The 12,500-nt window shown below is 35.7% G+C and overlaps 1 long non-coding RNA gene across 1 annotated transcript in view; it reads right to left on the bottom strand.

Moving 5' to 3' along the window:
- Nucleotides 1-12,206: 12,206 nt before the first annotated feature.
- LOC147033870 (uncharacterized) overlaps nt 12,207-12,500 on the bottom strand; it is a 67,596-nt gene continuing 67,302 nt past the window's right edge. Inside the window, exon 3 of the long non-coding RNA XR_015058992.1 lies at nt 12,207-12,500. This exon is cut by the window's right edge and continues 219 nt beyond it. This is a non-coding gene — a long non-coding RNA (uncharacterized LOC147033870).

Raw genomic sequence — 12,500 nt, 5'->3', positions numbered from 1 at the left:
TAAACTTGTGTGTTTAAATGCTGTTTGCAACGTTTTAATTAGCCGTGTTGTCTTGTAATTATATAATGTTTCTTCTGCAATTATAAATATTACTGTGTGAAAGGTGGTGCAATTGCAGTTTGCATGAAAACATGTCGTGACATGAAAGGATGTTTGATCTCACCTGTATAATTACGACACCACAAGATACCTGTCCCAGGCTTGTACATTAATATCGCTTTTGATGTTTGAATACCAACACCTTGCACACCTGTATAATGAACTGAACAGAAAATGCTACACATAGATACATACATACATACATACATACATATGCTTGGTTTCATTGCCACTCAAAATTCGTTACCACATAAGCAATAAACCACAGGAGTAAATACACTAAACTGCAGGAGTAAATGTAATAACCACAGGAAAAAATACACTAATCTACAAAAGTAAATGCACTAAACTACAGGAGTAAATATAAATGACCACAGGATTGAATTTACAAAAACATGAGTAAATGTAATAATCACAGGGGTAAATGCACCAAACCAGAGCAGTAAATGTAATAACCACATAAGTGAATGCACTCAACAAATGGAGTAAATACAATAACTAAAAAGTATTAAATGTAATAACCACAGGAGTAAATATACACTAAGCTGCAGGAGTAAATTTAATAACCACAGCAGTAAATATACACAAAACCAGAAGAGCAAATTTAATAACGACAGAAGTAAAAACACTAAACCACAGGAGTAAATGTGGTAATCACAGGATTAAATACACTAAGCTACAGAAGTAAATGCACTAAACTACAGATGTAAATACAAATAACCATAGGATTGAATACACTAAACCATAGGAGTAAATATAATAACCACAGAAGTGAACACACGAAACAAAAGGAGTAAATCCAATAACTAAAAAGTAGTAAATGTAATAACCACAGGAGTAAATACACTAAGCTACAGGAGTAATTTATACTAAACCAGAAGAGCAAATGTAATAACCACAGGAGTAAATATAATAACCACAACAGTAAATACACTTAACCACAACAGTAAATACACTTAAACACAAGACTAAATGCAGTAAACCACAGAAGCAAATACACAAAACCACAGGAGTAAAGCCAACAACAGAAGCAAATGCACTAAAGCACAGGAGTAAATATAATTACCACAAGAGTAAATGCAATAACCACAGGAGTAAATACACTAAACCACAGAAGTAAATATAATTACCACAGTAGTAAATGTACTAACCACAGGAGTAAATACAATAATCCACAGGAGTAAATATAATTACCACAGTTGTAAATGTAATAACCACAGGAGTAAATACACGAAACCACAGGAGTAAATATAATTACCACAGGAGCAAATACACGAAACCACAGGAGTAAATATAATTACCACAGTAGTAAATGTAATAACCACAGGGATAAAGGCAATAACAAACGTCAATGCACGAAACCACAGGAGTAAATTTAATTACCACTGTAGTAAATTTAATTAACACAGTAGTAAATGTAATAACCGAAGGAGTCAATACACAAAACCACAGGCGTAAATAAAATAACCACAGTTGTAAATGTAATAGCCACAGGGGTAAAAGTAATGACCACAGGAGTAAAGGCAATTACAGAAGTAAATGCACTAAACCACAGATATTAATACACGAAACTACAGGAGTAAATATAATAACCACAGGAGTGAATATAATAACCACAGGAGTAAATATAATAACTGCAGGAGTAAATACACTTAACCACAGGAGTAAATGCAGTCAACCACAGAAGCAAATAAACAAAACGACAGGAGTAAATGCGATAACCACGGGAGTAAATGTAATAACTACAGGAGTAAATACACAAATCGAAAGGAGTAAATATAATCACCACAGTCATAAATGTAATAACCACAGGAGTAAATACACAAATCGAAAGGAGTAAATATAATCACCACAGTCATAAATGTAATAACCACAGGAGTAAATACACAAATCGAAAGGAGTAAATATAATCACCACAGTCATAAATGTAATAACCACAGGAGTAAATGCAATAACCACAGGAGTAAAGGCAACAACAGAAGTAAATGCACTAAACCACAGGAGTAAATACAATAAACCAGAGGAGTAAATGTAATAACCACCCAAGTGAATGCACTAAACAAATGGAGTAAATATAATAACTAAAAAGTATAAAATGTATTAACCACAGGAGCAACTAGAGGGGGAGCACTCGGGAGAGTGCAAAACCTCCGCCGCCAATACTGCTGGGTCACTCAAGTGAACCTTATATCTTATTCATTAAATATGATGTCAACAGTGCTGACAGAGTTATAGTTCTTTTCTCCAACATTTTTTGGGGGTTGGGGGGGGGGTTGGAAATCACTTTAAAACATGGAGAAATGCAAAAAAAAGAAATCGAAATTTTGTTGAAAAAAAGTTGCAAAAAATTTTTTTGTCTCAAACAATTTTTTTTGGGGGGGTGGGAGGTTGGAAATCACTAAAAACATGTAGAAATGCAAAAAAAAAAAAAAATTCTCTAAATTTTTTTTTTGGGGGGGGGGTCCAAGTCCAAAATTTAATGGCATGATCCTTGGACCATACCTAACCCCCCCACCAAGTTTCATCGAAATCCATCGAGTTTTTCCGTAATACTGTTCACAAACAAACAAACAAACTAACACACAAACAAACAAATAAACAGAAAGGGGTGATAACAGTAACCTCCATCCATCTTCGAAGATGGCGGAGGTTAAATATACATAAAGCTGCAGGAGTAAATGTAATAACCACAGAAGTAAATATACACAAAATCAGAAGAGCAAATCCAATAACTAAAGAAGTATATACACCAAACCAGAGGAGTAAATATGGTAATCACAGGATTAAATACATGAAGCTACAGAAGTAAATGCACTAAACTACCAGAGTAAATACAAATAACCATAGGATTGAATACACTAAACCAGAGGAGTAAATGTAATAACCACAGAAGTGAACACACGAAACAAAAGGAGTAAATACAATAACTAAAAAGTAGTAAATGTAATAACCACAGGAGTACATACACCAAACCACAGGAGTAAATACACTAATCTACAGGAGGAAATATAATAACCATAGTTGTAAATGTAATAACCACAGGAGTAAATACACAAAACCACAAGAGTAAATGCAATATACCACAGAAGCAAATACACAAAACCACAGGAGTAAATGTAATAACCACAGGAGTAAATACACGAAACCACAAGAGTAAATACACTAAACAGGAGTAAATATAATCACTGCAGGAGTAAATACCCTTAACCACAGAAGCAAATAAACAAAACCACAGGAGTAAATGTAATAACCATAAGAGTGAATGCAATAACCACAGGAGGAGTAAATGTGATGACCACAGAATTAAATACACTAACCTACAACAGCAAATGTCATAATCACAGTATATACACTATACTACCAGAGTAAATACACTTATCCACTTGCAGTCAATGTAAAAACCACAGGAGTAAATACACGAAGCCATGGTAGAAAATGTAATAACCACATGATAAAGGCGGTAACAGAAGTAAATGCACTAAACCACAGATATAAATACACTAAACCACAGGAGTAAATATAATAACCACAGGAGTGAATACTCTAAACCACAAGAGTAAATACACAAAACAGGAGTAAATATAATAACTGCAGGAGAAAACACACTTAACCACAAGAGTAAATGCAGTAAACCACAGAAGCAAATAAACAAAACGACAGGAGTAAATGTGATAACCACAGGAGTAAATGCGATAACCACAGGAGTAAATATACTAAGCTGCATGAGTAAATGTCATAACCACAGTATATACACTATACTACCGGAGTAAATACACTTAGCCACTTGTGGTAAATGAAATAACCATAGGAGTAAATACACTAAGCCACTTGAGTAAATGTAATAACCACAGTAGTAAATGTAATAACCACAGGAGTAAATACACAAAGCCACGGCAGTAAATGTAATAACCACAGGAGTAAATGTAATAACCACAGGAATAAATGTAACAGCCATGGTAGTAAATGTAAAAAGCACAGAAGCAAATACACAAAACCACAGGAGTAAAGGAGGTAACAGAAGTAAATGCACTAAACCACAGTAGTAAATGTAATAACCACAGAAGTGAATGCACCAAACAAAAGGAGTAAATACAATAACTAAAAAGTATTATAAGTAATCACCACAGGAGTAAATATAATGACCATATGAGTCAATGTAATCACCACGAGAGTGAAGGCGATAACATAAGTAAATGCACTAAACCACAGTTATAAATACACTAAACCACAGGAGTAAATATAATAACCACAGGCATAAATATCAAAGAGTAAATGCAGTAAACCACAGAAGCAAATGCACAAAACCACAGGAGTAAATGTAATAACCACATGAGTAAAGGCAATAACAGAAGTAAATGCATTAAACCACAGATATAAATACACTAAGCTACAGGAGTAAATACACCAAACCACATCAGTCAATGCACCAAACCACAGATATCAATGTATTCACCACAAGAGTAAATACACAAAACAGGAGTAAATATAATGACTGTAGGAGGAAATACACTTAACCACAAGAGTAAATGTGGTAAACCACAGTAGCAAATGCACAAAACCACGGGAGTAAATGTAATAACCACAGGAGTACATGCACGAAACAACAGGAGCAAATACACTAATCTACAGGAGTAAATATAATAACCACAGTTGTAAATGTAATAACCACACGAGTAAATACACAAAACCACCAGAGTAAATGCAGTAAACCACAGAAGCAAATACACAAAACCACAGGAGTAAATGTAATAATCACAGGAGTAAATACACTAAACAGGAGTAAATATAATAACTGCAGGAGTAAATACACTTAACCACAAGAGTAAATGCAGTAAACCACAGAAGCAAATCAACAAAATCATCAGAGTAAATGTGATAACCACAAAGTAAATGTAATAACCACAGGAGTAAATGCGATAACCACAGGAGGAGTAAATGTGATGACCACAGAATTAAATACACCAAGCTACAGGAGTAAATGTCATAATCACAGTATATACACTTTTCTACCCGAGTAAATACACTTAGCCACTTGGAGTAAATGTAAAAACCACAGGAGTAAATACACGAAGCCATGGTAGTAAATGTAATAACCACATGATAAAGGCGGAAACAGAAGTAAATGCACGAAACCACAGATATAAATACACCAAACCACAGGAGTAAATATAATAAGCACAGGAGTAAATACATTTAACCACAAAAGTAAATGCAGTAAACCACAGAAGCAAATAAACAAAACGACAGGAGAAAATGGGATAACCACAGGAATAATGTAATAACCACAGGACTAAATGTGATAACCACAGAATTAAATACACTAAGCTGCATGAGTAAATGTCATAACCACAGTATATACACTATACTACCGGAGTAAATACACTTAACCACTTGTAATAAATGTAATAACCACAGGAGTAAATACACCAAGTCACATGAGTAAATGTAATAACCACTGTCATAAATGTAATAACCACAGGAGTAAATACACTCAGCCATGGCAGTAAATGCAATAACCACAGGAGTAAATGTAATAGCCACAGGAGTAAATGTAATAACCACAGGAGTAAATACACTAATCCACATGAGTAAATGTAATAACCACAGGAGTAAATGTAACAGCCACGTTAGTAAATGTAATAAGCACAGAAGTGAATGCACCAAACAAAAGGAGTAAATACAATAACTAAAAAGTATTACATGTAATTACCACAGGAGTAAATGCACTAAGTCACGGTGGTAGATGTAATAACCACAGGAGTAAATATAATAACCATATGAGTCAATGTAATAACCACAGGAGTAAAGGCGATAACACAAGTAAAATGCACTAAACCACAGTTATAAATGCACTCAACCACAGGAGTAAATACACTAATCTTCAGGAGTAAATATAATAACCACAGGAGTAAATGTAATAACCACAGGAGTAAAGCCAATTACAGACGTAAATGCACTAAACCACAAGAGTAAATGCAGTAAACCACAGAAGTAAATGTAACAACCACATGAGTAAAAGCAGTAACAGAAGTAAATGCACTAAACCACAGGAGTAAATACAATAAACCAGAGGAGTAAATGCAGTAAACCACAGAAGCAAATAACCAAAAACACAGGAGTAAATGTGATAACCACACAATTAAATACACTAAGCTCCAGGAATAAATGTCATAATCACAGTAAATACACTATACCACAAGAGTAAATACACTTAGCCACTTGGAGTAAATGTAATGATCGTAGGAGTAAATACACTAAGCCACGGTAGTAAATGTCATAACCACAGGAGTAAATATACTAAACCACGGTAGTAAATGTTATAACCACAGGAGTAAATCCACTAAGCCACAAGAGTAAATACACTAAACAGGAGTAAATATAATAACTACCGGACTAAATATACTAAGCCACTTTGAGTAAATGTAATGACCACAGGAGTAAATACACTAAGCCATGGTTGTAAATGTAATAACCACAGGAGTAAATATACTAAGCCACGGTAGTAAATGTAATAACCACATGAGTAAATATACTAAGCCACAGTGGTAAATGTAATAACCACAGGAGTAAATGTAATAATCACAGGAGTAAATGTAACAACCACAGGAGTAAATATACTAAACCACATGAGTAAATGTAATAACCACAGGAGTAAATGTGACAACCACAGGAGTAAATGTAATAACCACAGGAATAAATACCCAAAACCACAGGAATGTATACATTATACAAGGAGTCATGACGATCCAGTCGCTAGGAGATGAACACCCGACAGGGATTCAATGTAAACCTCCGTTTTAACACTGAACCAACGTAAAATGACTGCTTTAGTCATAGACAAAAGCATATTATATGCAGAACTTAAAAAAAAAATTAACCACATTGTGATGATTTTCATCGATATAATGTAATTAAAACAGTACAAACTCTTTAGGGAAACACATTTATTAAAACAAACTATCTGAGGTATAAATATAAATATGTTGAAGAAAAAAAATGAAACAAAGGAACACCAGAAGGGCGCATACCTCTGCCATGCAATGCCTGATCCATGAGAACATATTGGGTCCAATACATTTTTGAAATATCATGCTGTACAGCATGATATCGTTTTTGGGCCTATCCCTCAATGGTGAAGAATCATTTTAAAAATTAAATAATTCCAGTTGTCGGATCCGGACCCAGATCTTCACCAAAATCTAATAAGTTCGTCCTTGTCACGCACCCAACCTGTTTACAAAATTTCATTTGGATACGTCCACAACATTTTGAGACATCCTGCACACAAACAAACAAACAAACAAGAAGAAGACGTCGTGCAGAGCACACACGATACTTGCAAAATTCATAAAACAAATTTTACCTGAAAAACAATTGCTGGTTGAATTCAATGACCAAATATGCAACTCCTCTTCAAATTTCAAGTCAATTGGATGAAAATTGACAATTTTAGAAATTTGGCCTATGTTGACCTTTTGGCCTATGTTGACCTCAAACATAATTCGTGGTTGAATTCAGTGAGCTGATTCGAAAATCCTCTTCAAATTTCATGTCAATTGGATGAAAATTGATTATTTTAGAAATACCACCTTAGTTGTTGACCTTGGGCCGATGTTGACCTTTTGGTCGACGTTGACCTCAAAAAGAATTGGCTCGTTGAATTCACTGACATGAAATTTAAATCCTCTTCAAATTTCAAGTCAATCGGATGAAAATTGAGGATTTTAGAAATGTCACCTTGTTGACCTTGTGGTCTATGTTGACTTCAAAAATAATTGGCTTGTTGAATTCAGTGACCTGTTGTTGACCTGGGGCATATGTTGACCTTTTGGTCCATGTTGACCTCAAAAATGTTTGGCTAATTGAATTCAGTGATCTGAAATATAAATCCTCTTCAAATTTCAAGTAAATCGGATGAAAATTGAAGATTTTAGAAATACCACCAAAGTTGTTGACCTTTGGCCTATGTTGACCTTTTGACCTCAAAACAATAGGCCTCTACCTTATGACAAAGTCTACCATGAGGTGAAGTTTCGTGAAGATCAGTTTAAAATTGCGACCTGTAGGTGACAGACAGACAGACAGACAGACAGACAGACAGACAGACAGACAGACAGGAAGGGGTGAAAACATAACCTCCTTTACCTTTGGTAGCAGAGGTAAAAATATTCATTTCTCTCTTCACGTGAACAGTACCAATGTTAGTGCAAGTGGTACAGTATGCATGTCACAGCATGTGGTACAGTATGCATGACAGTTCATGCAGTGGTACAGTAGGTCCAGTAAATTATTGTGATCGAGTTCATGCAGTACAGTATCGTGCAGTGCATATGGACAGTTCATGCAGTACTGTACAGTATTGTGGTATAGTGCATTCAATATAGTTCCTTTGGGGCATTGCAAGCAGTGCAAAGGTGTGATACAGTGCATGTAGTGCAGTATACATGGTACTCTGAATGCAGTACAGTAGTACATGCAGTATAGTACATGTGGTGCAGGACATTATACTGTCGCACCGTGCATGTGGTACAGTGTTGCAGTGCAGTGTATTTTTCCCGAAAATTGATCCTGTCATTTTCTGCCACATCAGGTCCCGTCATGTGCGTAGTGGTTGTTACAGGAAGTTAATGTGGCAATATATTTTTTTCCAGTTTTCAAAAATCCCAACAACTTTACCATGGCCAACCAAAGAAACGGCCAAGCTAGGGCAGATCTACATCAGCAGCCAGAAAGAAAAAAAAGAAAAGAAGCCCGGAAGCAGGAAAGCTCACAAGAAAGACAATCACGTCTTGAAACTGACCGTGAATGACATGCAACAGCCAGAGCAACAGAAACATTGCAAGAAAGACAAGACTGAAGACGACAATGGTTCACGAGCGGTATTTGATGATGTAGATTGTTTCAGAAGTCAAGGATGAGACAATGTGATAATTTTTGACCAAGCTATAAAAATGATCAACATGATGTGGTACGGATGACGGGTTATTAGCTGAAAAATGTTGAAAACCGGGTTTCGTTCAACAACTTTCAAAATTTGACATTTGCATAACCTTTAAAGGTCACAAAACAATGTTGTGGACATTAAAATAAGGAAACAGGATACGTGATATAGCTTATTGGGGTTAGTTCGTCGAAGAAGGTCGAAAACCCGGTTCGTTTTCCACAACTTTGAAAATTTGACCTTTGTGGCCTTTAAAGGTCAAAGGTCAAGGATTATGACCTTTGGTGCAAAACTTCCTCTGGAACATTCTAGGAACAATATAACGTCATAAAGGCTATATGGCATTTCGCACTCCTCGGATTATCCATACTTTGATGAAATCAGCGTAAAAACAAACTTGAAGGGGGCGCCACGGGCAAGGTGTTCAAGATGGAGCAAAATGGTTTCAAGACTTTAGGTGGGGAATGACCTCAAAGATTATGCATAAAAAAATGTTGTCATCCTAGCTCTCAAAGTTTGGGCGGTCGTATGATTTTTATGTCAAAATTTGCAATTTTCTAAGTTTTTGACCTTGTGACCTTGACCTTGGGACGAAAATGAAAAATCGGACGACAAGTTTTAAATAATTCATTTTGCTATTCAAATACCAAAGAACCCATTCCATTCAGTCAATTCCCTAGGAGAAGATAGATTTTTTTATCCGACTACCCCGTAAAAATGGCTATTTTTGGGGCGTGGCTCCGCCCACAATGGGGGTAGCTACATCTTCATCCAGGAAAACACAACGAGACATTGATATCGAACACGTAACCAAGTTTCATCAAGATCGGATGAAAATCCATGGAGTTATGCTCTGGACAGACAGACACACAGACAGACACACAGACATAACGAATATAGTGGTCACTCTGGCTGGCGCTCGTGAACCAACAAACAAACAGTTAATCAAATTCAGCCTTTCGTCTGAAACTTTATTTTATTTAAACTGGGGAAATAATGTGAAATTTAACCCTGGCAATGCCAGGTGCACCTCAGCTCGTACATAATAAGCTTATGGAAAGGTTAGACTCTCACCTTTACAATGATTGTTACTGTATGTTAGACTTGCAACAGAATCTCTTTTGTTTTCTTAAAACCAGCAAAGAACCCATCCGAAAGAGTTAATTCCCACATTTTTATGACTTATGACTTGTAATACCAGCTGCCACCAGGTGGGACTACATGATACACATTTACATTGAGAAAATTAGGGCTTTGGCCCCACCCTGAACACCCCAAGGCCAATAAAATTTTTCCACCTAAATCCTCCTTGGCACACTCTTCGTATAATGACCAGTTTTTAACTCATTCCATCCAACTTCCATGAGTTGGATTCATTTTTTTTTAGCGATATTCAGTTTTCAAGTTATTCTGTCCAGCGATGCAGAAGTGTATTAGAATGTATGATAATTCGCCCACTTCTTATGATAATTCCCACTTTAACATACCATGAGCCTCGACTTTGTATCCAACAAAAAAGAAGAACAAAAAGTAAAATCCATCCCAACATCATGGAAAACCAGTACTTCACAACTTACGAGAAAAGTACCCGCCTTATGGGCAATCTTGTTCCAAGCATGCAACCCGTTCTTCTGACACATACCATTTTTGGGCATTTCCTTATCTGATATAGATATAGATCCTTATGAGATATATCCTTATGAGATATATCTCCTATATATCTCCATATATATTATGAATTATATATATATATATATATATATATATATATATATATATATATATATATATATATATATATATATATATATATATATCTTATGTAATATATATATATATATATATTATATCTATATATATATATATATATATATATATATATATATATATATATATATATATATTACGAGATATATCTCCTATATATCTCCGAGTGCTCCTATATCCTAATGAGATATAGGCAACTGACAGATCTGTATGGACAAAAAACAAATAACCTGGGTTACATGCATGAAACAAAAACATACCTTCTGCTTACAATTCAAAACACTGAACCACACTGGAAAACGTGGGGACAGGAATACTGTGCTGGCAATGGTGGAGACTTGCAATACCCTCCCTGACCAAGAGGCAACGCTACACGATACACATTGACATCGAGAATTCGTCCCGCGCCATCCCAAGACCACCGGCAAAGATAAACACACCTCGACATCAATTGGGGTCATCCTGATCCTATGTAGCAAGTGTGGATAGAATCAGCCCAGAACTTTAGGAGTAGCGTGACACACACACACACACACACACACACACACACACACACACACACACACACACACACACACACACACACACACACACACACACACACACACACACACACACACACACACACACACACACACACACACACACACCGGTCCATGAATTTATATAGTAAGGATTTCATCCAGCGGTTTAGGAGTGCATAAAATGCCAAGCACATATTATGTAAATTATCCAAGTAGTTTTTTTGGATTCTAGAAGGCTTTCATACAGATATTAACATAATATTGGAAACTGCTGGGACTTGTATTACACTCTCTCGTCTGGAGCAACACCACACGATACACATTTATATAAATAATTTGAGTCTCCCCACCATCCTCCAATCCCCACCATTCCTGCCGAACCCCCGCTACTCAATTTTCTGGAAATACCTAAAATGTTCAAGTACAACCAACAAACTTCAACTCATTATGTCCATCAGTTTAAGAATGGCTACAGGTCAAACACACACACGCACACAGAGAGACTTGGGAGGGCTTTGTTCCACCTTCTGAAACCCACATATGGAGATAGCAATGATATATATATTATATATATATATATATATATATATATATATGTATGTGTGTGTGTGTGTGTGTGTGTGTGTGTGTGTGTATAATATATATATATATATGTATATACATACATATATATATATATGTATATACATATATATATATATATATATATATATATATATATATATATATATATATATGTATATACATATATATATATATATATATATATATATATATATATATATATATATATAATAGATTCAGCATGGGAGATTTATAATATATATATATGAATAATATAAATACACACACACACACACACACACACACACACACACACACACGTTACCATGTGGCAGACTTGTGTCAGGCAGGTTACAGTGTGTCCAGTGTGGCAGACGCTGCTTGCTCGGGCCAGCCTCACACAACCGGCACACCAGAAATGGTTGCCCGAGTTGAGCGAGTGCTGAGGGAAAACCGTCGCATTGCATTGGATGAAGTGGTCTGGATGGATGAATTGAACATCAGCGAAGGTTCAGCACACCATATCATTCACAACGTGCTGGGGTTCCGCAAAGTGTCTGCAAGGTGGGTGCTGAGACAACTCACACCCAAACTGAAATAACTCC

The sequence above is a fragment of the Eptatretus burgeri genome, chromosome 1 (genome assembly GCF_056783735.1).
Source record: "Eptatretus burgeri isolate ZD-2024b chromosome 1, Ebu_testis_v1, whole genome shotgun sequence".
Lineage (NCBI taxonomy): Eukaryota > Metazoa > Chordata > Myxini > Myxiniformes > Myxinidae > Eptatretus > Eptatretus burgeri.
This window is presented reverse-complemented; position numbering and strand designations above follow the sequence as displayed.